Source organism: Megascapheus bottae, chromosome 14 (assembly GCF_031878675.1).
Source record: "Megascapheus bottae isolate mThoBot1 chromosome 14, mThoBot2.hap1, whole genome shotgun sequence".
NCBI classification, from domain to species: Eukaryota; Metazoa; Chordata; class Mammalia; order Rodentia; family Geomyidae; genus Megascapheus; species Megascapheus bottae.
Genome location: NC_143522.1, coordinates 1,397,907 through 1,425,466, shown reverse-complemented (window position 1 = coordinate 1,425,466; position 27,560 = coordinate 1,397,907). Strand labels below are relative to the sequence as shown.

General features: G+C 40.8%; 1 protein-coding gene across 3 annotated transcripts in view; it reads right to left on the bottom strand.

The window, feature by feature from the left end:
- Nucleotides 1-22,827, bottom strand: part of Daam1 (dishevelled associated activator of morphogenesis 1) — a 152,706-nt gene extending 129,879 nt beyond the window's left edge. For 2 of the 3 annotated variants that reach the window (XM_090344203.1, XM_090344205.1), the window contains exon 1: nt 22,709-22,827. The gene's annotated coding sequence lies outside the window, so the exon portion shown is untranslated. Of the gene's footprint in view, nt 1-22,434; nt 22,451-22,708 lie in introns of those variants that run through there. The other variant, XM_090344204.1, reaches the window with a different exon arrangement.
- Between the last annotated feature and the right edge of the window lie 4,733 nt (nt 22,828-27,560).

Here is a 27,560-nt window from a genome sequence, read left to right as displayed (position 1 = left end):
GCTTGCAAGACATGTTCTGAAGCTAGTCTGCCAAGAGCCTGTGCTAGCTGACCAGCATCCAGCCACCGTTTCTTTTCAAACACCCACTGAACAGACCTTGATTCAGCTCTTAGGTTACGCTTCAGTGGAGAACAGCTCAGAGGAAGCATAAAGAGAATGATTTTAGAGAGATGATGCTAGGCATATACCAAGTCCATGTTCCCGTGGAACTGTTAATAACTCAGGGCCCTGTATGTTTGTTTGAACCCTCTATGTCTAACAAAGGGAAAGACATAATTCTTACTTTTTTTTTCTTTTCTTTTTTTTTTTTTCTCCAGGGAGGAAAAAAAGGCAGGAAAGTAAAATTCCTGGTAATATCATATCCAGTCAAACAGGAAAGTTTGTAGGCTTAGGGCTGAAAGGCTTCCAAAGCTGCAACTCAGCCAATCAGAAAATAATTTATTTGATTTTCATTTGTTTCATTTCCTCCAAAACTATTATTTAGCACCCAGTTCCCTTACCCACCAAGAGAAAAAAATTCATAAACACAGCAACAACAACAAAAATATAGTTTAGGAATTTAAGAAATACCAGAGATGTGAAGAAATTAGAAACTATTTTCATTTCTTACAGCAATATAAAATGGTACAGTAAACTATAGGGAACAGTTTGGCAGTTTTCTAAGTGTTAAACATAGTCTCCATATGACCCAGCCATTCCAAACTTAGGTATGTACCCAAGAGAAGTAAAAACATTTGTTCTCATATAAACATATACATAATGTTTTAACACCATTACTCATAAGCTCCAAAGACTAGAAAAAATAGCGAATGTCTATGAAGAAGCAAAAATGTGATATATAGCCATAAAATGAAATATTAGTTGGCAATAAAAAGAAAAATGTATAAATACACTATGACATGAATGAGTCTTTGAAAATACATTGCAAAAAGTGAAAAAGTTGGTCACAGAAGACTATGTACTGTATGACTCCATTCATATTAAAATTCTAGAACTGGCCAGTCCATTCAGACCAAAAACATATTACATGACAAGAAATGAGGTTGAGGCTAATGGCTGTAATCCCAGATATTCAGGGATCAGAAGTCAGAAAGATCATGGTTTGAAGATAGCCCAGGCAAAAATTTTAGTGAGATTCCACCTCAACCAATAAGCCAGGAATGGTAGTATATGCCTGTGATTCTAGTTACATAGGAAGCCACATGTAGGAGGATCATAATCCAAGGCCAGACTCTAACTGATATAATGACTGAAGGAGAAATGAGGATTGGGATGCAGCTCAGGCTGCAGAGCACCTGCTTAGCAAGCTCAGGGTCCTGAGTTCAAATCCCATATTGCCCCCCTTCACTTACCCCCCCCCTCCTCTATCCCAAAGAACAAATGCTTTGCTTTACTACAATTAACAGAGTAATGAACCTTCTTGAATGGTTAGGAAGAAAGAGGCCAGTCATGAGACTTCAATAGCAACCAACATTGCCTGGCTCTTCCAACTGAAGAAGAATCCAAACAGGAAACATTTAACATCTCATATTCTTCCAAAAGAACTTAACTAACAGACATTGGAGAGGGGATGCCATGCCAAGTAAGGGTTAAGCTCTAACACAACATTCTCTGCAAGCCATCAGGAGACACCTGCATACATTATCCTGGGTCACTTACAGCCCCAATCTTCGGGCATAAACTCAAGTAGACAAGGCTTCACAGCAATATCTGGCAGAAAAGATAGCCAAAAGTACATAGAAGTATAATATTTTCCTGATAGTGGCAGAAAAAGGTAGCCTAAAGGACATTAACTATCATAGTAAGACTGATACACTGATGGCATGTTGATTTAATAACTCATAGGGGACTTCTGCTGAGAAATAAGCCTTGAAGCTCAGATAGCAAAATCTGGGAAAGATGTGAGATTGACTTGGACACTTCTTAAACTTAGGGCAACACAAGGCCCTAAGCACTGAAGAGAAGGCATATAAGGGGTTAAATGACTGTCCTATAAGCTACTGTTTCAAAAGAAAATTAAATTAAAAATAGTGATAGTAAGCTTCACATCCCTCAATGGACCATAAATAATGAGAACTCACATTCCACTAAAATTAATATTTATAAATATGTACATCCAGTAACCCTCTATTCAAGAGGGAAATAAGACTTGAGTCCCCTGGTATTCAAATACAAACCATTTTTCTTCCCATATTAAGTGTGTGCTGTGCTCACAGCTGGAGCTGGTGTCACTTTACATGCTCCTTTGGTCTGGAGAAGGCAGCAGGTAGGACAAGGAGTGGTGGCTTGTAAGTCCTCTGACAATCAAGGGCCTCCTCATTCTAGCTTCAGCGTTAACTAGTAGGGTAACACACAAAATGTGCAGGCACTGAATTTAATCATGCGTAAGATAACAAGGTGGAAATTATCATTTGTTTTTTTGTTGCTTCCTTTTCCTTTGTCTACTGTGGAATCCTTTCTGCAAGTAAGATGTCATGAATCTGAGAGCCTGTGTAAAGTTGAAAGGGGTGTCAGGGAAGAAAAGGATTCCTTTGAGGGCTCCACTGGAATCTTGAGACTCCACAGCTTTCAGGATGAAAACACTGATGAGTTCTCTGAAAACAAAAACTTGATTCAACTTTATGGAATTTTAACTGATACCAAGGGGGAATGAAGACAACAGAGTAAAGAGTAATGACTTCTACTTTATATTCTTGAGAGACAGTGAAAGAAGGGGAAGAAATATTAGAAAGGCTCCTAACACACACACACATGCTTCTTTTTCCAAATGCACGTGTATAATGTAATGAGCAAAACTGGAAATCACTTTTAAATGTTAATAATTAATTTTTCTAATTAAGAAGAAAACGCCACACTCTAGAAGACTGGAAAGCTTTGCTAGAAAGAAACAAAATTCCAGTTGAATTAAACAATGTAAGTTGATCTCTTAAAGAATGTTAATGATAGTCTTTTCTTTTTTTTTTTTTTTTAAGATTCTACTATGTCCAATGCCAAACTACTTAGATTCCAAAACTGCTAGCTGTGGCTCAGAATGTGCTTGGAGGACTGAGGCTATGTCCAGGCTGGGTAGGAAAGAATGTCGTATTTGATAAGCAGTGTTGGCTGCGGGTGTGCAACGAGTAGGGAGTGGGGGAAGGGCCATGTGTCTTAGGATTTGACGGGCCAGGCTATGTCAGCCATCTAAGATGTGAGGATTAGTGGAAACCTGATTTCTAAACTCCAAACTGTCAGTACACTAAAACTCTAGAGTTTGCTGTGTAACATAAGCTGGAATACGTGATTCAGAACTTTGACCCTCTAACTTGTATTGAGTCTCCTCTTAACAAATGATAATAAAAGCTTTCTGTTTATTACTATTTAAGAAACAAACAAAACCTCTCACTTTGAAAGAGTTCATGTTTCCCAATGAGATGACTATACAAAATTGAACTATAGCTTTATTACATACGGTAGCATATACTTGGTCATTTGCTATTTTTAAGCCTGGGGACACGACAAATATACATGTATGAACTTCAGTAAACACAAGCCAAATCACCAATCTTAAAAAAGAAAACTTATGAGATTACATTTCAGAAATGGGGTGTCAAAACTCAATTTACTCAGATGGTCCTTTTAGAAAGTGAACCTTTATATACATTAAGTTACAATCTGAATCTATCAGTCATATTTGCTACCTAAAATTTTTATAATGCATGGAAGTAATAGAAACTGGTTAAATCAGATATTGACAAAGAAGTGTTCTATATTTCTTAAACTGACAAATCTACAACATAAGCTTATATTACGATGTAATACAAATTCCCTCTTTCCCTGATAATATTTGGATCATTTCTTTGTACCACCTTCTTTTTCTTCCAAATAATTTTAGTCCAATGGAAAACTACTACTACAATTATCACTAATGAAAAACTACTACTTTTAATCTAGAAATTTACCAGCCACAGTAGGGAGGAGGGGAAAGAAACAGAAAATAACTTATAATCATTATTCCATTTCATATTAAAGCTATTTCACAAGCTTTTGCCACTGTAGATCAAGAAAACGCAGAAAGTTAAGACAACATTTTGTGGTCTATTTTACATTGGTGATAGTGTTTACTCACAGGAGTAGCTGGTCTAATTTTTTTCACACTTAGCATTCTTGGAAATTTCGCATTGACCATCACTTTCCAAGCCCAGTGACCTGGATCTGACTTGCATCTATGCACTAAGGAATAACTAGGAAGAAGTATCCATTTTCCCAGGCTAGGAAGAAGATAAATTAATATTTCAGGAGGATATAGACATGACTTGCAACTCAGATCTTTGTCCTCATTCCAGAGAATACTTTGTAGCAACCACTGTGCCACTGGGTCAAACCACATCTCCCAAACAGTACACAGGGACCTACCTGCCAATATCTACATTCCAGAGTGTGACAGGATGAGTGTGTGTGTGTGTGTGTGTGTGTGTGTGTGTGTTGTGTTAGTTTTTTAAATAGAAGCAGACACAGACAGAATTTTAAAAGACTCCCAGAATTAAAATCTGAAGAGAATTATAATAATGAATAAGCTGTCTTTCCTTCTCTATATGAGCTAAAAACTAATGTATAACATTCCAATAGAGGCATTCCTGAATGACCTAAAATTAGTTTTATTACATTTAGAAGACGATTTATTTCTCTGTGTAAAGTTAAAGCAAACCTAAAGTATTTAAGGTAAAAGAAACTCTCCCCCCACCCCTTAGGATGCATTGACATGAAGCTGATGAGACTCAGATAAGAGTATTTTATAAAATCAGGTGCTGTACAGGGAATGCTGCAAGTATTTTAGCTAAGCATTTGAAGATCTGTTTTACAACACCATTTATAAACAAAATGGATCAGGGATAACATTTCTTTTATCACATAAGCCATTGCAATATAAACTTTTCCCTCTCTCCTCATAATATTTGGATTATTTCATTGTTCTACCTCCCTACTTTTCCAAACAAGTTTAGACTGATGGAAAAACCACATATCATCTCCCAACTCTCTCTGCCTGCAGGAAAGCCTTCCCTGCAGTCTAACCATCAACAGCAAAGCATAAAGAGTAAGAAACCACTAACACAAACTCCAGGATATGCAAGTCAGTGATAAAATGACAGGAGTTAATCTGAAGTTTTCCTGCAAATAATGAGGCAAGAACAAGTGAAGATAACCAATTATGCAAAGTTGCAGCCAGAGAACCTTAATTAGAGGGAAATATGCTAAGTCATTTTACTTATGTGTAGAGAGACCTCCTAAAGTATTCTGCCAGTGGGTTTCCTGATTGTTCCTTGTATTCATAAAAAGTTACTATTGAACCATGCATGCTCAGTTTAAAAAGTTAATATTTAAATGGATACATAGGCAGAAAGGCCAGTTGAGAAAGGGAAAATATATAAATGGCCTAAAGAGAAGAATTCTGCTTGACAAAAATTTTATATGCAAATTGAAAATAAAATGTGCTAGCAACTGCCTGATCAATCCCAGGTAAGCCAAACAAAATAACATTCTCCAAAAGCACTGGAGTAATAAAGAGGTTTCTAAAGGACTCCTATGAATCATAACAGACAGGACCTTTCTAAGGATACTTTCACAGTACTTACCCCAAAACGTCAACTGGTTTTTTTGGTTGTTGTTGTTTTTTGTGGGTTTTTTTGGTCGTGGGACTTGAACTCTGGGCCAGGGCATTGTCCCTGAGCTCTTTAGCTCAAGGCTACCACCATACCTCTTGAGCCACAGTGCCACTTCCACTTCTCTGATGGTTAATTGGAGATAAGAGTCTCATGGACTTCAGTGCCCAGGCTGGCTTTGAACCCTGATCCTCATATCTCAGCCTCCTGAGTAGCTAGGATTACAGACGTGAGGCCCATGCTTGGCTAAAATTACACATCTTTAAACCCTTTGCTTCATTGCTAAGACCTCATTCTGAGAAAAAAAAATCTAAAACTTTTTTTTTAAGCATTCAAAATAATTTCAATAGAAAACATTAGAAAAACAATTGCCCTACACCAAGAATAAAAACTGAAATAAAGCCCTCTAAGAAGTTTATGACAAGTTTTAATAACATCTCATGTGATTTTTTTTTTCCTGGGCTTGAACTCAGAGCCTGAGCACTGTCCTTGGGCTTTCTCAAGGCTAGTACTCTACCACTTGAGCCACAGTACCACTTCCAGCTTTTTCTGTGTATGTGGTATTGAGGAACGTAACCCAGGGCTTTGTGCAGTCTAAGCAAGCACTCTACCACTAGGCCACATTCCCGGCCTTTTCATGTGATTTTTGTGCTTATGACACTGAATTGAAGGTGTATTGAGTGTAGATAATAGGTAATCAAAACCATTCTTAAAACGTCCTAAGATTTTTGTCTATTTCTATATACTTCCCTATTTTTTCTACTTTTCCCACAGTGAGCCCATACTAATTTTATAACTGAAATTGTTTTTAAAAATTTTTTCTTTGTTTCAGAATAGCCTTGAAAATTCCCCATGATAGGCAAAGCAGTAGTTCTCAGAGAAAGGGATACTGTCAGGAAAAACAAAGAAAGAAGGGTAATTACTACATATCTTAAGAGAGAGTCAACAGACCCTCCAAGGATTATATTTGATACTGACTTTCTGCGTGTGTGCATGTGCGCGTGTGTGTGTGTGTGTGTGTGTGTGTGTGTGTGTGTGTGTGTGTGTGTGTGTGTGTGTGTGCTGATCCTGGTACTTGAACTCAGGGTCTGGGAGCTGTCCCTGAGGGCGTTTTTTGCTCAAGGTTAGCACTCTACCATTTGAACCACAGTGCCACTTCCAATTTTCTAGTAGCTAATTGGAGTTAGGAGTCTCACAGGGACTTTTCTGCCTGGGCTAGCTTTGAACCATGATCCTCAGATCCCAGTCCCCCTGAGAAGCTAGGATTGCAGGCATGAGACCCTGGTGCCCAGCTACCATTTTCACTTTCATTCATTCAACAAATAAGCAGACATTTCCAGATGCTTCAGTTCTCACACCAAAATCATCAATCAATGACAACAGGAAGTAGGTTTAATAAGCGGTATTTCATAAGAGGTTTCTTATATAAATAAGTGAATAGTTTTAAAGTTCATAAGGTGATTTCTAATAGGATATATTATACAAATTTCTTAAGTCTTTTTATTTTTATTTTGTGGTGTGTCCTGGGACTTGAACTCAGGTCCTAAGCACTATCTCTGGGCTTCTGTACTCAAGGCACTCTACCCCTTGAGCCACAGCACCTCTTCTGGTTTTTGTGTAGTTAATTGGAAAAAAAGAGTCATTGGGATTTTTCTGCTTTGCCTCTAACAGCAATCCTCTGATCTCAGCCTCCTGAATAGCTAGGATTACAGACATGAGCTACCAGGCCAGGCTATTGATTACTTATATGGTGATAATATAAACAGTTTCTACAGTCTACAATGTTTCATTAGAAACCCAGCTTTTAAATATTCCAATTATATCTGCAACATTGTTTATATATGAAGCATAATTTCAATTCTTCATGAAATAACTAATGAAACATTTCTAAAGTGCAATGTGTTCTAAGACAGAGTTCTTTTCCACAAACTGCCTATGAGCCAAACCTAGACCCCTCTTTACCAACTGTTATACCCATCTGTGTAGAAACGGTCTAGGGTACTTTTGCCCTGTCAGGGCAGAGTTAAACTGCTGCCAAGGACAGCATAGCCAAGAAGCCTAAAATATTTACCAGCCAGTCCTATACAGAAGTTTCCATCCTCCACTCTAAGTCATTATGCCTCATTTATCGCAAGCCAGGGTTATCTTTGCTTCCAAAGATGAAATTTAACTACTCTCTTCTTCCAGCAATTAAGCTACTCTCTGAAAACAACACAAATGCTGCACTTTTAAAAATAGAATACTCTTAGGCTAACGATTTAGAATATCTATCATGTCCTTTGAGGACAAAGCTTTGGAAAGCCTAAAAACACAAAATAACTAGCAAAGTCCTATTCAATTTTAGCATCCTGATTACTTTCCAAAACTCAACTGAAGTACTTTTCTGCTTAACAATTTTTCAGCCTGTAATCACAGATCTGAAGATCACAGTTCCAAGTCAGCTCCAGCAAGAAATTCTGTGAGAGTCTTATCTCCAATTAACGTGCAAAAAGCTGGAACTGGTAGAGGACCAGCCTTGAACAAAAAAGTATATGAGAACTCAAGGATCCAATTTCAAACCTAGAACGGTACAAAAAGAAAAAGAAAAAAATTTCAAGGACAAAAATCTACTCAACAAAAATACATAGTTCAAAGATATAAGCAAATCCAATACTATATGTATAACTTTGAGTGCTGGAGAAAACAGTCACAGTGAAGTATTAATGTGACATAGAATATGAATGGCCTCTAAAAGCTAAAAGTCCTTAGCCTACCTAGAAAGGTCTCTGGCCCTTCACCTCAGGAAGAAAATTACTAACAACCAGTGAGTTGTAGATGTTCCCGAATTCCCACAGGAGAAAAGCAGCTTTTGGCTTGGATTTTGGATTTTAGCTTGCAGAGATTTAGCAGAGAATTCACCCAAGAATACCCAGACTTCTCATGGACTGAGTTTTTGGTAAGCTATTATACAGCAATAAAACCAAATATACTTAGATATCCTCTTTAAATAGATACAGTACCATAAGACCTACTTTTTTTGCACATGGGGATCTAATCTCACTGGCACCAAATGAGTACTTACATACTCAGTGATATAACTTTTAAGGCAATGTTTTACAAGGGATCCTGAATCCAAATGTGAGAAACTTTTAGCTACATAATGCTTGAGAATGAAATATTTCTTATCCAACACACATAGCTTTACAGGAAAGAGTTCATACTTGACTGCTTTTTATAGAGCAAAGGTTTTTGTAGCACAAAAATCCTGGAAAATAATCAAATGGAACAAGTTAAGAACAAACAGTGACTAAGCCAGATGCATCACCAAGATTGCAGTGTATCATTATATCAAGTGTAAAAGTAAAGATTTTTAGACTCTAGTATTCTAACTTATGATTAGAAGATGTAAGAAAAATATGAGCCAGATCCTACCAAAAAAAAATTTCTTCTTTTTTCATGCCAGTACTAAGATCTTGAACTCAAGGCCTGGGCACTGTCCCCTAGCTTGTTCACCCAAGACTGGAACTCTACCATTTGAGCCACAGGTCTACTTCCAGCTTTGTGGTGATTAATACGGGATAAAAGTGTCATGAATGTTCCTGGCATGGCAGGCTTCAAGTCACAATCCTCAGATCTCAGCCTTCTGAGTAACTAGGATTACATGTGTGAATCACAAGCAAAATTTCTATGTACCAATTCTCTACATTTTAGGTAGTATTTTTTAAATGACAACTATTTTTGTTCATGTTTTGTATCAGCTTAGAGAAAATTAAAATGTACATAAAATAACTAATGAAAAATAATTCTTCAAGCCCAAAAACCAAAAACAGAAAAAAAAAACCCACCTCTTTTTGAGGTTCTTCTTAGTCTATTTTTTAAGCCTTCTTTAAAATAACTTTATTGAGATTCCATTATATAAATGTATAATTTAGTCTAGCAACCTTAGTATATCCGTCAAGTATAAAACTATTACTCCTATAACTAGAATATTTTCATCAGCTCCCTTCCAAGAAGTCTCATACTCATATATGGATACTAATAATTGAACCAGGGATTTGAGCATGTTCCCCAAGTATTGTCTGTAACTTACTCTATCATTGCAGCCCTTATTCTTCTTTTTTTTTTTCTTTTTCTTTTCCTTTAACTTTACTTCTGAGACAAGGTCTTGCCACTATCTTTGAGGCTAGCCTTAAGCTTTTGATCCTCCTGTATCTGCTTCTTGACTAGCTAAGATTACAGGAGTGTTTACCACTTTGCACTTATTTTTCTTTCTTAACTGTCCTTTTTTTCTTTCAGTAGCATGGCAGATTAAAATTCTTAAAACTTTTTCCTAGGTGCCTGGAAGTTTGGCCTAGTGGTAGAGTGCTCATCTAGCATGCACAAAGACCCAGGTTCACTTCCTTGGTACCACATACATAGAAAAAGGTGGAAGTGGTGCTGAGACTCAAGTAGTAGAGTTGTAGCTTTGAGAAAGATCCAAGGACAGTGCTCAGGCCCTGAGCACCTTTTTCCTAAACCCTTGGCCATCCAAGACTGAAAACAAGAAGAAGAAAAGAAGAGGAGGAGAAGGAGGAAGAGAAAGAGGAGGAGGAGGAGGAAGAAGAGGAGGAGGAGGAAGATCTACTACTACTAAGGAGTAGACAATTTAACCATAAGCATAATACGGGGGGCGGGAGGGGGAATGATGAGGAGATTCATAGTCTTCTACAACTGATGCTGTAAAAATTCCTTTGTAAAGATGGAGATGTTCCAAAACAGCAAAACATAAAACTACTTGCAAAACAAGTGGAAAGCCTTTCACTGAGGAGCTGCCTTTCTATTGCTTATTTCAGATGCCAAAGAAAGATGATCTGAGCTTCAGTTAAGTAGACTAAGCCATCTGTATTCCCAAGGAAGAAGAAGGGAATGATGTTTCCTTGTTTTGTTTTGTTTTTTTTCTTTTTGCCAGTCCTGGGGCTTGAACTCAGGACCTGATCACTATCATTGGGCTTTCTCAAGGCTAGAGCTCTATCACTTGAACCACAGCAACACTTCTTTTTCTATGTATGTGGTACTGAGGAATTGAACCTGGGTCTTCATGCATGCTAGGCAAGCACTCTACCACTAGGCCAAACTCCTAGCCCCATGTTTCCTGTTCTTTAAGTACATACAGTCATTTTCTGAAATGTCCACATCCAAAAATCAAAAATTTTTTATATGGTAAATGAACAAATAAATGACATTTAGGGTGTTGCTTCCATGCCTTATGGTATATTGCATTAGTTTGTATATTTTGCCTAAAAAGCACTCACTTCATTGCTTCTGCTATGCTTACTAGAGATTTCAGCTTGAAATTCTAGCTATTTTAGGCCAAGCAGGGAAGCTATCACTGTGATAACTAAAGAGGCAGAGCAGAATTGTGGTGTGAAGCTGGCTTAGGCAAAAGCATGACACTATCTCAAAAACAAACTATGACCGGGTATGGGGCTCAAGCAGTAGAACACCTGCCTGGCAAACACAAAACGCTGACTTCAATCTCAAGTACCACCAAAAAGAAAAAGGGGAGAGAGGAAAAGAGGGGGAGGGGAGGGGAGAAGAGAGGAAGGGATGGGAAGGAAGAAGGAGAGGCAAAAGGGCTAGAGATGCCTAGCAAGCACAAAGTTCTGAGTTCAACCTCCAGGCAATTTATTCTTTTCTCCTGTTTTGGTTATTTGTATTCTGGGCCAAAATCAAGATCCTCCATGGAAATGTGTGGTGCTAGTGGCCCCTGTCACAGATCTTGGAAGGAAACAGCAAACAAACCCATTCCACCTTTACAAAGCCAAGGAAATCTGACAGGGAGCTCACAGAGTGAGAGTTAGATGTGCAATGACCTATATCCTTTTCTGCACAAAGACTAAGAGACTCTTCCTCTTTCCCTTGCTTTTTATCCCAAGGAAGATCACAGCATTGAGAATTTGGAACTGGATAGTTCTCTTGCTTTTTCTTTTTAATTGCAAGTTAAAATATACATGGATTCCTCTTAGGGAGGCATCTTCAGGAAAGAGTAACTTACAGATTTTCTAGATAAACCAGTCAAAGTACCATAAAACTTCAAGCTGATTGGAAACATTAGGTCCAGTGGATTAATACATACTATCTCATATCTAAAAGATCTTGTCACAAGCTCAAACTTCAAAAATAAATATTCACACAAAATGTTTTATTTTACATAAAATAAAAATAAAACAAAAGTAAATGTTTAACCAACCAGTACATATTTACAACTATATCCAAGATCTTTTGGTCTTCCCATAATTTCAGTCTTTGGAAATATCAGAATCACACTGAAGAGGGGTGAGAATTCTGATGAGTCCCCAGCATACTGAATCAGCCTCCTAAATCTACCATGGAAAATCCTGGTATCCATCCATTATAGGAAACCAGAAGCACAGCTAGAGCAGCCAGAGAACGGAGGTGGAACCACTCAAGGCCCCATTTTCTCTTCTGAAAAGAAATTTTAGTTTATATTTTAACCAAAGCTGTTTTTCAAAGCATTGTCTTTACATTAATTGCTTCAGAGAAAGAAAAAAAACTTGGATTGGTTAATTAAAACCTTAAAACCTTTTCAATTTGTATACTGAATAAGTAGGTTTGATTATTGCCAAAGATCAAGTTTTACTGGCAAGTTTAAAAGACATTTTTGTTTGGGAAAGGAAAAAATTAAAATGGAACATCACGCTGTTAATCCTTTTCAGAGCTCTTCCCACAGTGCTGATCTGAGATAGGCTGTCATTTTGAAAACATATTGCCTTTTTTTTTTTTTTAAAGCATTTGGCCCTTTGGCAATAATGACAGAGTTGGCCTCAGCCTCCTTACCCAGAGATAACATTACTGACCTACCAACCCAGACCATGGGCTTCAAAGCTGTTTACCCACTAGCTCTGGTAGGCTTACCCCTACACAGCATCAGTGTCTCACACAGTCCCCTGTTGTGACCAAGGACATGTCCTTAAAATGTGGCTGGCCTCCCAGGCTGTGGTCATGGAAGAATGAAGAAATGACCCCAACGGGTCTAATCCACTGACCTTTACTTTGCTCTAACCAACTGCCCAAATAAATAAAAACAGCAGGGTAGTTCAGTTTCCCAAATGAAATCCAATTTACCCCTAGATATGCAAGCCTGGTTAAATGTTCAAAGTTCTCAGGCCATCTAAAAATCTGTCACCTGGCTCTCAACCAGGGCAATACTGCCCTCAGGAAACATCTGGCAAGTCTGATGGACTATAGGGGTTACTTCAAGTGGTGGGGGGGGGGGGAATGCAGTACTGGCTTCTAGACAGAAGCCATGGAGGCTGTTAAACAAGACAAACCCATACAACAGCATTATCTGCTCCAAGTTTTAATCTTGCTGATGATGAAAAACCCAGGTTTAGAAAACAAGAATGGGTCAAGTTTCCAGAGCCCTGCTGGATAAACCTTTGCAGAGACTTTCGTCCCATTTAATTTGGTTTAAAATAAGAATCATGCACTCAATGTCTTCAAAGACCAAATAAGTAAAGATATATCTCATAAGTGGCTGTGCATGTGGCAGAGGGTGTGGTAAGATCTGTGACAAATCAGTATAAATGCTCTCTAAAATCATTCTATTTAAAATAAAAAACAGTATGCCAGCCAAACAAAACATGTCTGGGCTACATTCCCGAATATGGTGATCACTACTACCAATGAAACTCTAAAGAGTTTTATCAGATTTAAACAGAATGGAATAACCACCAGAAGACATTCACTAGCCTCATCCCTTATATCCTGTGTAATGTTCTGAGCTATTCAGTTAAGAAGAGATTGAGTATCAGACCCTGCATACTTAGCTCCGGCTAAGACCGGAGTTTGGGGTCCATTGTGCCAGAGGCCAATATTTGAAAAATCTGAACATGAAAAGGTTTCCTCCACTAATCTCCCATTTAGAGAAAACCAATAGATATGACATCAACACCACACAAAATCATGAAGTGAGGTTATTTCATTATATTAACATAATGCTACTCTCCTAAATTTTTAGCTTTTACTCAGAAGATGGCTTATACTGTGTATGCTTACTTTACCTCACAGGTAAGCAAAAAAGAACCCAGGAAGTTAAAAGGAGTGACCCAAATTACCCAAATCTAAACATAAAATTAACTGGCTTGCTTGGTTTTTTTGATTTGTACCTGCACATAGGTGACAAGATTTCATTGAAGATATCAAACATTCATGGCTAACCTCTTTCCCAATCATAAATTATAGACAGATGCTAAATGTGATGTTACTAGTTCTACTTCCACAGAGGGGAAAAGTCCTAACATATTTGCCTCCATATATCTTTTTTTATGTAGCTCAATGGAAGAGCATTTACCTAGCAGGTATGAGTTTCTGCATTCAATTCCCAACATGAAAAAGGAAAAAGAAATTTCTTTTCTACCCAGCAGAAACACAGAAGGCAGGTTAAGTACCCTAGCCCTCATTTCAGATCAGGCAACAGACAAGAAAGCCAAATCAGCAAATGGAAACATAAGGAGAAGGAAGTCCCGATATGAGTATTCCTGTGTGTATGCATGCTTTCCGCTGGAGGAAATTTTGACCTGAAGAGACAGTATAAACAAAGGCAATCCTGAGGGAAAGAAGTGATAAGATAAATGAAACCCAAAAACTACTTCTGTCCTCCCCTCCACATACTTCTCTCCACTTCTTGCATTAGAAAAATATCCTGAGCCTGGGAGAAATAACACATGAGGTATAATCTCTCTAACGCACAGTTCCCTGTTCTAACTGGAAATGTTGAAAGGGAGAAGTCTTCCTTTCTAAAGTCAGTGATTACACCTCCTCGAATCCAGAACCTGGCTGATGTGGCAACTAATGACAGTCCAGTCAGGATGATCTTCCCCCAGGCAGGCCCTAAGAACTTAACTAGCAAACTGCAACCCAGGAAGTAGAGTGGGATAGAGTATGGATAAAAGGTCATTTCAGTCACAGCCTGAGAAGACACTGAGAAGAAGAAAAATTTACTTGTGGTTTTCTTTAATTTTGAAGCAATTCTTTAAGGAGATGTCATAAGCAAAGCAGTTTCTTGCCCCAGTTCCTAGAATTTCTGTAGTTAGACTCACCCTTAGACGTTCAAGCACTAAGTGATTCTATATTACAAAAATACAAAAAATAAAAAGCAAGCCTCTACATTTAAACTTCTGAATAAATACTGTAGTCAGTTTTAGCCACTGGCTTAAATTCCAAGCATTTATCTGTTCTTCTGACTTTTAATTCAAATTACTACTGGTGCTGAGCAATGGAAGGTGATAGTGGAGGAGTCTGATGCAAATATTAATTGCCATACAAACAGGACTGGGGAAAAACAGAAATGCTTTGTTGCTTCTTTTTATCACCTTCATCCAAACCAAATATTGTAATAGGCACTAATATTGGATTAACAATAGCAACATGTTTGCAATTTCAAAATGCAAAATGCATAAATGATTTTATAAAATATCTAAATGATTGCCTTATACAGAACTGTACATGTTCTGTATCTACAATTTCACCAATCCTTCAAGAGTAGAGAATTCAGGAGGATCCTTCAAGTGGTTTAAGTTACCCACTTCTTTTCCTTTAGTTTCTTAAAATAAGCTTTGTAATAAATTCTGAAAACTTAGGAGAGGCCCTAATCTAACTTTCCTGTTATGAACATCAGGTTGTAACTTAACTCGTGTCTAGACATTTTGTTGCATATGAAAAAAATACATACATGTACACTTGAGCCTAGGTACAAATGAACAATCTATCTCATTTAGTGAATAACAATTTATTACAAATCTGAGCTTTACAGGAAAGTAAAGCCAAAATGTACAACTATTCCTCCAAGAAAGTAGAAAGATGAAGACTACTGGCGTTGGAAAACTTTTAGAAAGCTGTCCCTAGTTGTGACCCAGTCTTTAAAATGGAACAATTATCAGAGGCATATAATTCCTTGGCAAATCACTAGCAAAGCCTTATTTGTGGTTTATGGAGTCTGGAGAAACTAAGACACTTAGTGGTTTATTTATAATACTTTATGATACTATGCAGTACTGACATATCCACAAGGAACTATTTAGTCCTTTTAGAAAGCCAGAAATATACTGAGCTAGATAGTTGCATACATACATACATATACATTAGATACACATAAATATGACTAAGATTAAAAGTGCAATTTGTGACTCCAAAACAAGGTGAAGTTACCCTAGGAATTTGGCCTGGTTTGTAAGTCACTAACAAACCAATCCTAACAAATTAGCCAGAATATAAGCGCTCATCTCAAAAATTAAATTAGATTAAGTTAAAAAGATGGCATCTGTATTACTTCAATGTCCCAAACTAGAATCTAGGCTACCTAGTTTTATGAGTCTACATTTTTTTTAAAAAAAAATCTATCAAAGCTGGGCAATGTTTGCCAGCTGCACTGCAGATATTTTCTTCAGAAATGAAAAGAGCAAAGACCAGTTTAATAGGTGACCCTAATTGTGTTCCTGGCAGAAATACAGGTAACTTTCAACTCTAATCCTGGTTTAATTTATAGAACAGAATGAGTTCAGGTTATTGCTAAAGGTGAATGACATACTTAGGAAGTATAACAAGATGAATGGGGGGAAAAAACTTCTAAAATCAATGTCTGTTGAATGAATATTAGGTCTGAGTAGCCTAATGACTAACAAGCTTTTCATTTACATTTTCCTTTCCTGGCAATATGCCATTAAGGCACTCATTTCCTATTATATCCCTAACTTACTCAGTTTCTGTTTTCCCCATTGGCTTCACCAAATATTGCCAAAAGGGCACAATATTCAGTTTTATGCCAATAGGAAAAGATCTATTGTAAATCAGGATATCACACCAACTACACTGGAAATTGAACTGGCTTCCCTAGTTTTCCACATTTAATTCACAATGGTAGCTATGGGTTAAAAAGAATTGCAATTGTTTATTTGACACCAAAGTTGCTCCACAGCAGTAACAAAAGTTTCTCTTTTGAGGAAGAAAGAAAAAAGAAAGGTCATTTTAATATCTAAAGATATCTAGTATCAGATTACATTATTATTGCTCAAGTATTTATTATTTTCTATTCAAAAGAGCTGTCATAATTTATGTGAAAAGGAAGGAAAACAGATCTTGTAGGTCCTGAACTCTTACACAGGCTTCTGTACCACATAGGAGTAAACCTGGTTTTAAAAAAAAAATGGATTTCATTGAATAGGGTGTGTAGCAGGTCAGACACAGAGATGAACATCAGAGTATTTCCTTGTTCAATAGGTTGGATAATATCTTTCCCATAGCAAAAAGATGACAGTTCAAAAGTTTCATAGCTCAAAAACAACATTTTTAATTGCATATAATATTTTACTCTCAATCAACCCAACACATAATGAACTGGCATTGCCTCAGAATTGATGAATGCAAAGGAAGGAGTGGATTCCCAGAGACAAACTGGAAGGGAGAAAAGAATACTTAGGAAACCCAAAGCCAGGCAAAAGTGTAGGGTGGACAGAACTAGACTACCTGGATTCCTGCTCTGCTCTGGTTCTCAGAGACTATGTGACCTCAGTCTCCCCTTCATTTCTATAAAATAGTGGTAATGTAGGGCCCCTACAGTTGTGTAAAGAATCAGTGTCATAGCCCTGGCCAACTATTAGAAAAGGCTGGACATTAGATAAGCACTTCACATATGCCATTCAAACCACATTAACTCTCCCTAGGTCCTGTGGTCAGGGGAAGAGCTCTAAGGAGGAAGTTGGGTGAAAACTGAGGGATAAGGCAGGAAAGGCTTTCTGGACACTCCAGCACCTGAGCTGGATGTGAAAGCCCAAGAATGTAGACAGTCAGGAACATGGAGTATAGCAATAGGAAGTCTGAGAAAGGTAAAAGCCAGCGGTGCTTCACAATCAATGAGGAAACTTAAGCTTCACCAGAGCTGAGGGTGTAATTAACTTACCCCAGATTAATTGGGTTTGGAGGGTTGGGAGGTTTCTGAACACAGGTTGCTACGTCCCTAGGATTCGACCATTATCAAGTCATTTCTAGATACTAAATTCAAACTCTGAAATCAGCTCTGATCTCTTCTCCTGAAGTAGTGAAAAAGCCACCAAAAGGAAAAAGCAGACCTTTTTTTTTTTTCCAACAGAAAGAGTCCACTGCAGTAGGTCACCAAAATCAACTTGCTTCTCATCTTCACCTTTCAATGTGGTAGTGTACTTATAAGGTGGTCCGTTGGGTGCAGTGGGGTACTGATAACTGGTCTCTCAGGGAGGGGGCACACAATAAAACAGATCCATCTTTGTTTGTCTCTACCATCTACAATTGCTAAATAAACATCCACAACAGCCTGACTCAACATGCTCTGACAATCAGAATTATTCCCATCTACACACCACAACACGTTCTTAAATAGTACCTGTGCAGTTACCTCTAAACTTCTGAGCTATCAGAGAAACCACTAAAAACAGATGTATGTAATACAGATCTTAACTTGGAAGATTTCTTCCATCATCAAGTTAGAAATTGCGAATACCAGAGTTAAGTGACAATAGTTCACATTGTTCATTCAAAGAGGAAAAATCATTTTCATTTTTTCTGAAACCTCCTATAAAGAAGACAAGTTGGCTAACCTAAGTTGGTACAGCTGCTTTACTTCATCACTATAGTTTCGTCCCATCTGTGTGAGTGAGTGCACACTTGAAGATGGGCTTGTTCATTATCCTTTCGATGTTTCACTCAAAACTAATGAGTTTGGCCTAGTGGTAGAGTGCTTGCCTAGCATGCTCGTGGACCCAAGTCTGATTCCTCAGTACCACATATGTAGAAAAGCCAGAAGTGGTGCTCTGGCTCAAGTGGCAGAGCTCTGGCCTTGAGGAAAAAGCCCAAGGTCAGTACTCAGGCCCTAAGTTCAAGCCCCAGGACTAGCAAAAAAATAAAAACAAACAAACAAAAAGCTAATGAATGTTCTGCCACTTGAACAACAGCTCCACTTCTGGATTTTTGCTGCATAACTGCTTAAGTGTCTCATAGACATTCCTGCCCCATATGGCTTCACTTCAAACCACAGTCTTCAACATTCAGCATCCCAAATAGCTAGTATTACAGGCATGAGCTACAAGCACCAGTTCCTGTTTACTGCACTATAGACTTAACACTTGAAAACAGAGCATACCTCAAAACCAGTGACTGCCCTGCAGCAGTGACAAGTTTCATTGATTCTTTCTTCAGCCAAACACTTACTACCCTCAGTAGTACCAAACTGTTAGAAAAGCTTGTTTTCTTTATCCAACAGCTATAACTTTCAGAGAGTTTTCACACAAGAACTCAAGATTCTCAAGCCAAATCGATAACCAAAACACACAGAAGATGAAACCTTTTCGGTCTTCATTGTTTTTGTTTGTAAACATGGTACTTGTTCTAAGAACCACATTACAAACTAAAAGCAAAAAAGAAAAGTAGCTCAAATGAAACCACACACACACACACACACACACACACACACACACACACACACACACACACACACATTCTTAACAACCAGAACTATGTAAAGAAAGCCAGGATTCAAATTCCACCAAAGGATGAGATCTACCACACCCCTTCCCTCCCTTCCCAGTAACACCTCCTACCAATTTACACTTTTAAAGACTCACAGAAACTGCTGGATGGTAACAAGATGTTACAAATATCAGACAAAAGTTCTTCCCTCCTATCAGCTAGTTTGGAAAAACTGATTCAGTTAGTAGAATAACTGCCTCACATGAGAGGTTCTGACGCCATTGGTGGCCTTGTAAAAGCCTTAAGATCTCTCCTTAGTCTCCTGTCATTCACCGTCTAGGAAAGATATCTGGGCCAAAAAGAGTAAAACTAATAGAAATTTAGTTATGCCTGGTTTTGAGTAATAAGAAGACCAAAAAAATAATAATTATAGTAGTCTATGTGGGTGATGTATTCCAAAAGTAAATAATTATAAACTGATTTTAAACATCTATAAGGAAGGCCTTTGAATATTGGATTATGCCCAAAATGAAAACACTTCAAAAACCTAGGGGGGAATATTAAAAAATAGGTAACTATCAGAGGAAAGAATCTAGACCTTGGGCATCCAATTTGTTCTATACTTAATATCTGTTCAACAATTAAAGACATTACATTACAAATGGACAAACACTACTCTAAATGCTACAAAGACAGAAAACACAAGATAAAGAGCTGCCTTCAAAGAGTTTATAATCTAGTAGGGAAAACAAGTAAGCATTTTTCTTTGATGATGAGTTCTAGGACGAATATTAAAAGTAAGAGACAATTTCTGGCCTACTTAAGATGATGAGATGAGTGCAGGGAATGTGACTTAATAGCGGTAGAGTGCTTGCCTAGCATGCATGAAGCCGATTCCTCAGAACCACATAAACAGAAAAAGCTGGAAGTGGCTCAAGTGATAAAAGTGCTAGCCTTGAGTAAAAGAAGCTCAGGGACAGTGCCCAGGCGTTCAAAGCCTAGGACTGGCCAAAAGAAAAAAAGAAAGAAAAGATGAGATCAATCACCTGGTACACAGCATTTCACAAGCATTCGTGCACATGCATATATACACAGACACGTAGACCCAATCTGTGTGAGATAATGCACTTGATAAAATACAAGGACAGAAATTCTTCATATAATTTAATTACATTTAATGTAATCAAATTACAAATTCATCAAGAATCTCCAAATCCCCAAACCTAAATAATTCTAAGACTAACGTATATTTAGAAGTCCAGAGATTGGAAGCGACAACAGTGTGACTACTGACTAGAAAATCAGAGACAGTCTTGTAAACAGTAATACCAAGGCCTTGTCCACTTTGACACTCTGCCACCAAAGAACCAGGCTGCATCGTAATACAACTGACCCTCAGAAATAGTAACACAATGCTACAATGTCAGAAAGCTCAGAACTCTGTTTAAATCTCCATTACTGTGGAGGGGGAGGGAGGGACAAGAGCACAATGAGCCACGTGTTTTTTTTAGTCACACAATTTTCTACCGACAATCAACTTTCTCTCAACACTCCCCTCCCCATGTTACCAACCAGACAGAGGTCCCCGAGGTAAAGGGTAGTATAGCCGGTAATGACAGAGCCAGAGTAGGACCTGTCCTAGTCCTGGTCATGTATGTTTTACTCTTAAGGATTGGATCCTCTAGGCTGTCGTTCAGACTTTATGAAAACCACAAGAGATAGCAGTAACTCCCAAAATTCGGATATTGATTCTCCCCCTTCCTCTACCACTTCTAGCTAAAAGCACATAGGGCAAACCGGGCATCTTTACTGGCGTCCAAGGGAACTCGCTTTATGCAGTCTACTGCGAGTGTCATTTTTAAGAAAGCAGACTACATCACTATTGAGTTACTAGGTTACTAGGGGTGTGAAGGATGTGGGGTGGGGAGGGATGCAGAATGCCCGAAAGGGGAAAGGAGCTGTAACTTTTGCAGTTTGCCCCCCGCCCCCCCACACACAGGGGAATAAATGCTCCAAACAATTAGTTTTGGAAAGGGAAGTGGAGAGAGGAGGTGTTGGCAAAGTTGCGGGGGGAGAAGGATCCAAGAACTGGGTCCAAGCTATTAACAAGAGAATGGGGCGAGGGCGAGCAGGGGCGGGGACAGGGGTGAGGTGGAGAGAGCAGCTGGGCCTAGGGCAAAACATCTGACCACACCTACCGGCCACGCCCTCCCAGCTGCCCCCACAGCCTCGACCCCGGGACGCGGCGAGCGGTTCGGATTCCTACGGCAGGAGTCGCCATGGCAACCGGACCCGTCGCGCAGGCAGACTGGGCTTCGATTCCCCGGGCCGTGCGTGCTCGGTCTCCAGAAACGACCCTCCAAACGGGAGAGGAAAACGGTCACGGGTGGCACTGGCTCTCGGCGTGCTCTCCGGGAGGTGGCGGGTGAGGGAGGGAACATGGAGTCCAGGAATCCCTTTTCCGAGCGCGCTAAAATATTTCGGGGGAGGGGGCGGAGGGGTTGGGGCTGGGGAGGGCGATCGGGTCTCCACACCCACAGAACACCCACCCACCCCCCACAAAAACCCAAGCGGTGAGCAACTTGAGACGCTGCCAGGGTGGGATGAATGAGTGCGTACACCAACCAAGGAAGGTACTGGAAAAAAGGGAAATGAACACCTCGAGGACGTAAGCCCGGGGTCGGCCCGGCCTCGCGCACGGCTCCCGTCAGCGGGCAAGCCGAGAGCCACCTGGAAGCTCTGGGCACCAGCTGGGTAAACCCGATTCTCCAGCCCTCCTGCCCCACAGCGAACCGGATCATTAATTATCCGACTGCCCGCCCCACTCTTCAGGGCAGCCGGGCGGCAGCTTCGCCCCAGCCCCGATGCCCCTGGGCGGGCGAGCAATTGAGGACAGGAAAGACGGAGCTGCGTCCGTCCTCCGGGGAAGGACGCGAGGCCGGAGCGCAGCCGCCCCCCTCCGCTGCCCGCCGGTCCACCCCGCGCCCTCGGCCGAGCCCGACGCCCCTCTTCCCTCTGGAAACACTAAGCTCAGACCCAGCCTGAGTTACGGCCGCTCCCTCCCTCCGGAGCCCGGCTTTCGGCGGGGGTGTCAGGGACGGCGGGGCTCCGCACCAGCGTGGACGGGGGCCCGCGTCCCTCCTTTCCCGTCGCCGCCTCCGGGTCCTGCCTCGCGGAACCACCCGTGCAGGAGGAGCGCCCTCGGACCCCCGCCTCTCCGGGGAGCCCAGGCCCGCGGGCGACCGCCGCGAGTGGGACAGCGAAGGGTCCCCGCGCCTCGGGAAGAAAGGAGGGAGGGACCCCGGTTCTCCGAGGCGCCTACCTCGGGGCTCCCCTCGTTTGGTGCCGCGCTGCAGCCATTTTCCAATGCCTGGCTTGGCAGCCGGGAGCTGTCTCGGTGCCCGATCCCATCCAGACCCAACCTGAAGGACGGGTTTCGTATTTACCTACTGGCCCCGGAGCTCCGGGGAAGGCAGAGGGAGGGCGCGCCGCGAATCCGGAGCCGGGCCCGGGAAGGAGCACACCCACCCCCGCGCCACCGCGCGGTGCCACCAAATGAATGAGCGTGGCGGGCGAGGACGGCGAGTCCCCCTTACCTGAGCAGCCCCTGCATGCTGGAAAGGCGACTCTGGGCTCCGGGTACAATGGGATCCGGTTAAACACTTTCCTTCGCAGCCGCTCGTAGGTTACCAACTCGCAGGTGACATCACCCTCTCCTCGCCTGATAGGATACAATGCGGCGCCCACTGCGCATGGACTTCCCGGCCGGGCCCGCAGACTTCTGGGACTTGTATTCCCGATCCCACCGGAGACGCCTTACATGATCTAACTACCTGGGCGGCTGTGAACTACATTTCCCGACATCACCCTCTTCCTCTCTGTCCCCGCCCCCCCTGGTCCCGCCCCCGATGGGACCCGCCCTCCCGCCTAGCAGTGCCAGCAGTGGTGGTTCCGAAGCTGGGCTGCGGACAGCACCAGGCAGAGGGAGGGGCGCCCTGCGGTTGTGCCCTCCAACTTGACCTTTATCCCGCCGGGAGCCGGGAGAGGAGCAAGCTCCTCGGTCTTCCTTGGACCCGGGACTCTAGCGTACGGTCTAGGCGTTCCTGCCCAGTCCTACTCTCTTGGCCCCAGCCGAAAAGGATCAATTCAGCTTTTCTCTGCCTTGCCTGTGCAGAGCAGCTCATTCATGGGACCCGCAGGACTCACGGGGTTTCTGGCTTCAATGCGGTCCTGGCCATTTCCCCCGAGCCCCTCAGGATGAGATCTTGTCTGTCAGCTGCGAAAGGAGTCCCCGTGCATCCCTCTCGGTTCATTTCAATCTTTTCCTTTTCCCACTTAACAGAGACCCCGTGACCAAGAAGAACGCGGGAAAGAGCTTCGTGGGCTGAGCTGTCAGAATAACCAGAGGGTGTCACTAATGACAAAAAAAAAAAAAAAATGTGGTGTAATTGACTGGCGAGACAGTCGCCGCAGTGCTCGGTCAGGAAGCCTGCTGCTGCTGCTGCTGCTGCTGCTGCTGCTGCTGCTGCTATTGCAGATAATACTATCGCGGCCATGCTTTTGTTCATCTCTGTAGCTCTCAACTCAGAAGATAGCACGCTTGTCTGAAGTTTGATAGTAAATTATGTATATGGGTGTAGTCTTAAATCCTCCTCATGTTCCATACTCTAATCATTAAAATAAAAATTAACCTTAAAGCAAGCGCCATGACCTTCAAAGGACTCTTGTCATCTTAATACGCTGAAATGTTTATTTCAAGGTAAGCAAACAGAACTCTGACCCTTCAGAGATTTTGTTTTTTAACAGATGCAATATTTTTTATCATCTAACAAATATTAAAGATTATTATTTTTAATCTAACTGAGAGCAAATGTCCAGTTGTCTTTGTACCTGAAAAACAAATGAATGCATTTAAAGTTGTAAATATGATCTTGCTGTTCAGCGTATCAATCAGAAGGTTCAGCTCACACACCCATTTTCACTAGCAAAATCCCTGTATGAAATGAAGGTTGACAAATCCAAACAGCTCTCCATCTGATCTTTTGTAGAAATTGTCTCTCTTCTCATTTCATTCTATAACACAGATTCAAATCGGAAAAAAATGTTGAAATAGTTCATCTAGTTCATCTTCAGGGATGGGAACACTGGGGCTTTTTTTTTTTTTTTGTATTTTGTTTTATTTTTCCTGAGGTGTTTCAGTACTGAATCTGGTTTTCTTTTAGCAAACCTATTCTTTGTAAACTGCACCCACTGTACTTCACTGAAGGAGGATCATTGTGAATATTGCTCTTCTGAATGCTTCTGTTTCAAATATTATCTTAAATGGAGAACAGACAATGCAAACGTCCCTTTAGCTATCAGATCAAGGGTACACAGAGAAATACTCTACCTAGTGGGTAGTCTTAATGTGTTGCACAGTTCATTGTGGGAAAATATTCAGAAAGAAACTTGACCTGAGATGATTCTAAAGACTCCCAATTTTATAACTGTGCAAAGCTTTTAGATGGAAATATAGTAAGTGAGCCTGAACTTTATTGCCTCAATAATTGAATCCTGCCTTTCTGTAAGGCAGGACTTATCCTTGTAGCGGAAGGAGTATTTTACAGGCAAAATCACCTTACAGCAAGTTCCCTTAGCACTTCAATAAAGAAAAAAATTCCATTCTAACAATGTTATAGGTGTACCATGTGACATAATTCCACATATAAAGAACAGCATACACAACAGATTGTAAGCATAGAAATGTCTGGATATACATGAGCTGTTCTTTATGTCTACGCCTAGAGTAGATAGCAAGCACAATGTTTGAAAATGGTATTTGTGATTTTTGTTATTGTTGTTGCTTTTTCTGTATGCAGTGATGGATTTGAACTGAGCCCTGCACCATTTCTTTGGTATCCAAGGGAAACAAAGATGGCTCTTTCTCATAAGAAATGCAGACTGCAGATCTGGAACCAGAGGAAGCTTAAATACTTCTATGGAGACAGAAAGGAACTCAGACTCTCTCTGTCTGGGTTTGGTTTCTCTCTTTCTCTCTCTCTCTCTCTCTCTCTCTCTCTCTCTCTCTCTCTCTCTCTCTCTCTCTCTCTCACACACACACACACACACACACACACACTGTATCTGTCATACACATAAATTCTTAATTTTACACACTCATTATAAAGCTTGTATTTCATTCCTTTTAGGTAAATGAGTAGTCTCAGAAGCTATAAAATGCATACACACACACACACACACACACACACACACACACAGTCTAGCTTAATTTATATTCTCAGTCAAAGGGTTTCTTTACTGTGTTTTTTCCCCTGCTTTCCTTTTTGAACAACTGCTGCTGTTCTTATAAAAGGCCCTGCCTCATCCAATAATCATGGTCTATTAATTAGAAACCTGTGGGACTGTTGAGAATAGACTCTCTGTATGACTAGAGGGAGGAGCAGAGTCTCCTTAATGAGCACTTTGCTAAGCTCCTCAGAATAATCTTGCTCAGTTCTAACAGCCTCAGTCTCCTGCAAGTTAGAAATGCTGGAGTATGTCACCACACCTGGTTGTTTCTGGGTTTAAGCAAAGAAGGAGATAAGACAACAGAAAAAATAAGTTTGTAGCTTTACACATTTGCTGAACAGCTTGGTGTTTCTCAACAATTATTTGGCATTGTATTATTTTGCCATTTTGGGTTTTGTGTGTGTGTGTGTGTGTGTATGTGTGTGTGTGTGTTTATTTAATGATGCTGGTTAGTGGTGATGGTAGTGGTAGTGTGTGTGTGTGTGTGTGTGTGTGTGTGTGTGTGTGTGTGTTCCTTTTGGGACTTGAATTCAGGGCCTTGAACTCTTGTTTGGCTTTTCTGATCAAGGCTGATGATGTACTATTTGAGCCACACTTCCACTCCTGGTTTTTTCCTGGCTGGCTAATTAGAGATCAGTTTCTTAGAGTTATTTGCCCAGGTGACTTTGAACCTTGTTAGGTCTCAGCCTTCTGAGTAGCTATGATTGCATGAGTCACCAATGCCCAGTGTTTTAACCTTTTTCTTTTTCTTTTCCTTATCTATTATGGGGCTTGAACAAGGGCCTGGGCACTGTCTCCCGGCCTCTTTGTGCTCAAAGCTAGTGCTCTATCCCTTGAGTCACAGCAGCAGCCACTTCCAGTTTTCTGGTGGTAAATTGAAGATAAGAGTCTAACAGGGACTCTTTTGCCCTGGCTGGCTTTGAACTGAGATCCTCAGATCTCAGCCTTCTGAGTAGCTAAGATTACAGGTGTGAGCTACCAGTTTCCAGCTATTTTTAACAATTTTGAACCATAGTACACTTACCTGTTACTCAGGAGGCTGAGATTTGAGGATTGTGGTTGGAAGCTAGCCTGTGCAGGAAAGTCCATGAGACTCATTCCCAATAAACTACTCAGGAAAAGCCAAAAGTAGTTCTGTGCCTCCAGTGGTATATCACTAGCCTTGAGCAAAAGAAGCTCAGGAACAATATCCAATGCCCAGGACATTGAGTTCAAGTCCCAGAAACCCTGCCCCCCCCAAAAAAAAGAAAGAAAAAGAAGGGCTAGAAGTTTGGTCTAGTGGTAGAGTGCTTGCCTAGCATGCAAGAAGACCTGGGTTCCATTCCTAGGTACCACATACATAGAAAAAGCTGAAGTGGTGTTGTGGCTCAAGTGGTAGAGCCCTAGCCTTGAGAAAGCTCAAGGACAGTACTTCAACCCTGAGTTCAAGAGAGGGAGGGAGGGAAGAGAGGGAGGGAGGGGGAGAAAGAGAGAGGAAAAAAAGAGACAGAGACAGACAGACAGAGACAGAGACAGAGAGAGAGACAGAGACAGAGAGAGAGAGAGACAGAGAGAATGTATCTCATGCATGAAGTTCCTGAGAGAGAGAAGCTGGTGGCCCTGAGCAAACAGGGCCACCATCCCTAACTTACAATCTACCGGAATGCTTCTGGACATGTCACATGTGACATGTAATAGCACTGATATCACCTGAACTATAAATGCCTGGGTCCCACTTCTGGAGCATCTGGAAAGGACCCTTTAAAGCCTGGATTCTACAATTTATATTTTAGCAAGTTTTCCAGACTCATGTGGATGATTTTGTGTGCCTGATCAATTGTAAAGATCACAAGATGGTGTAATTCAGATCTGATCACTCAGGCTCTATCTCTGTTGGAGTCTCCTGAGGGGGGACAAAGGCATTGCAATGCTGATGGTGACTTCAGTTGGTGTTGGGCAAAGCTCCTAACTGTCATAATCTTTGGGGTAAAATTTGGTCCTTCCTGTGAGAGAGTGGACTTTGCCCTCTGTGCCAGTTATTCCATTTTCCCTCTGCACAAGCACTTGAAAAACTTGGTTTACTGGATTTACTTGAGAACTAAAAAACGCCAAAGGAAAGGATAAGAAAAACGAATCAACTGAAATGAAATAACAGTTCTAGTAGTGTCATCAGTTGCCTCT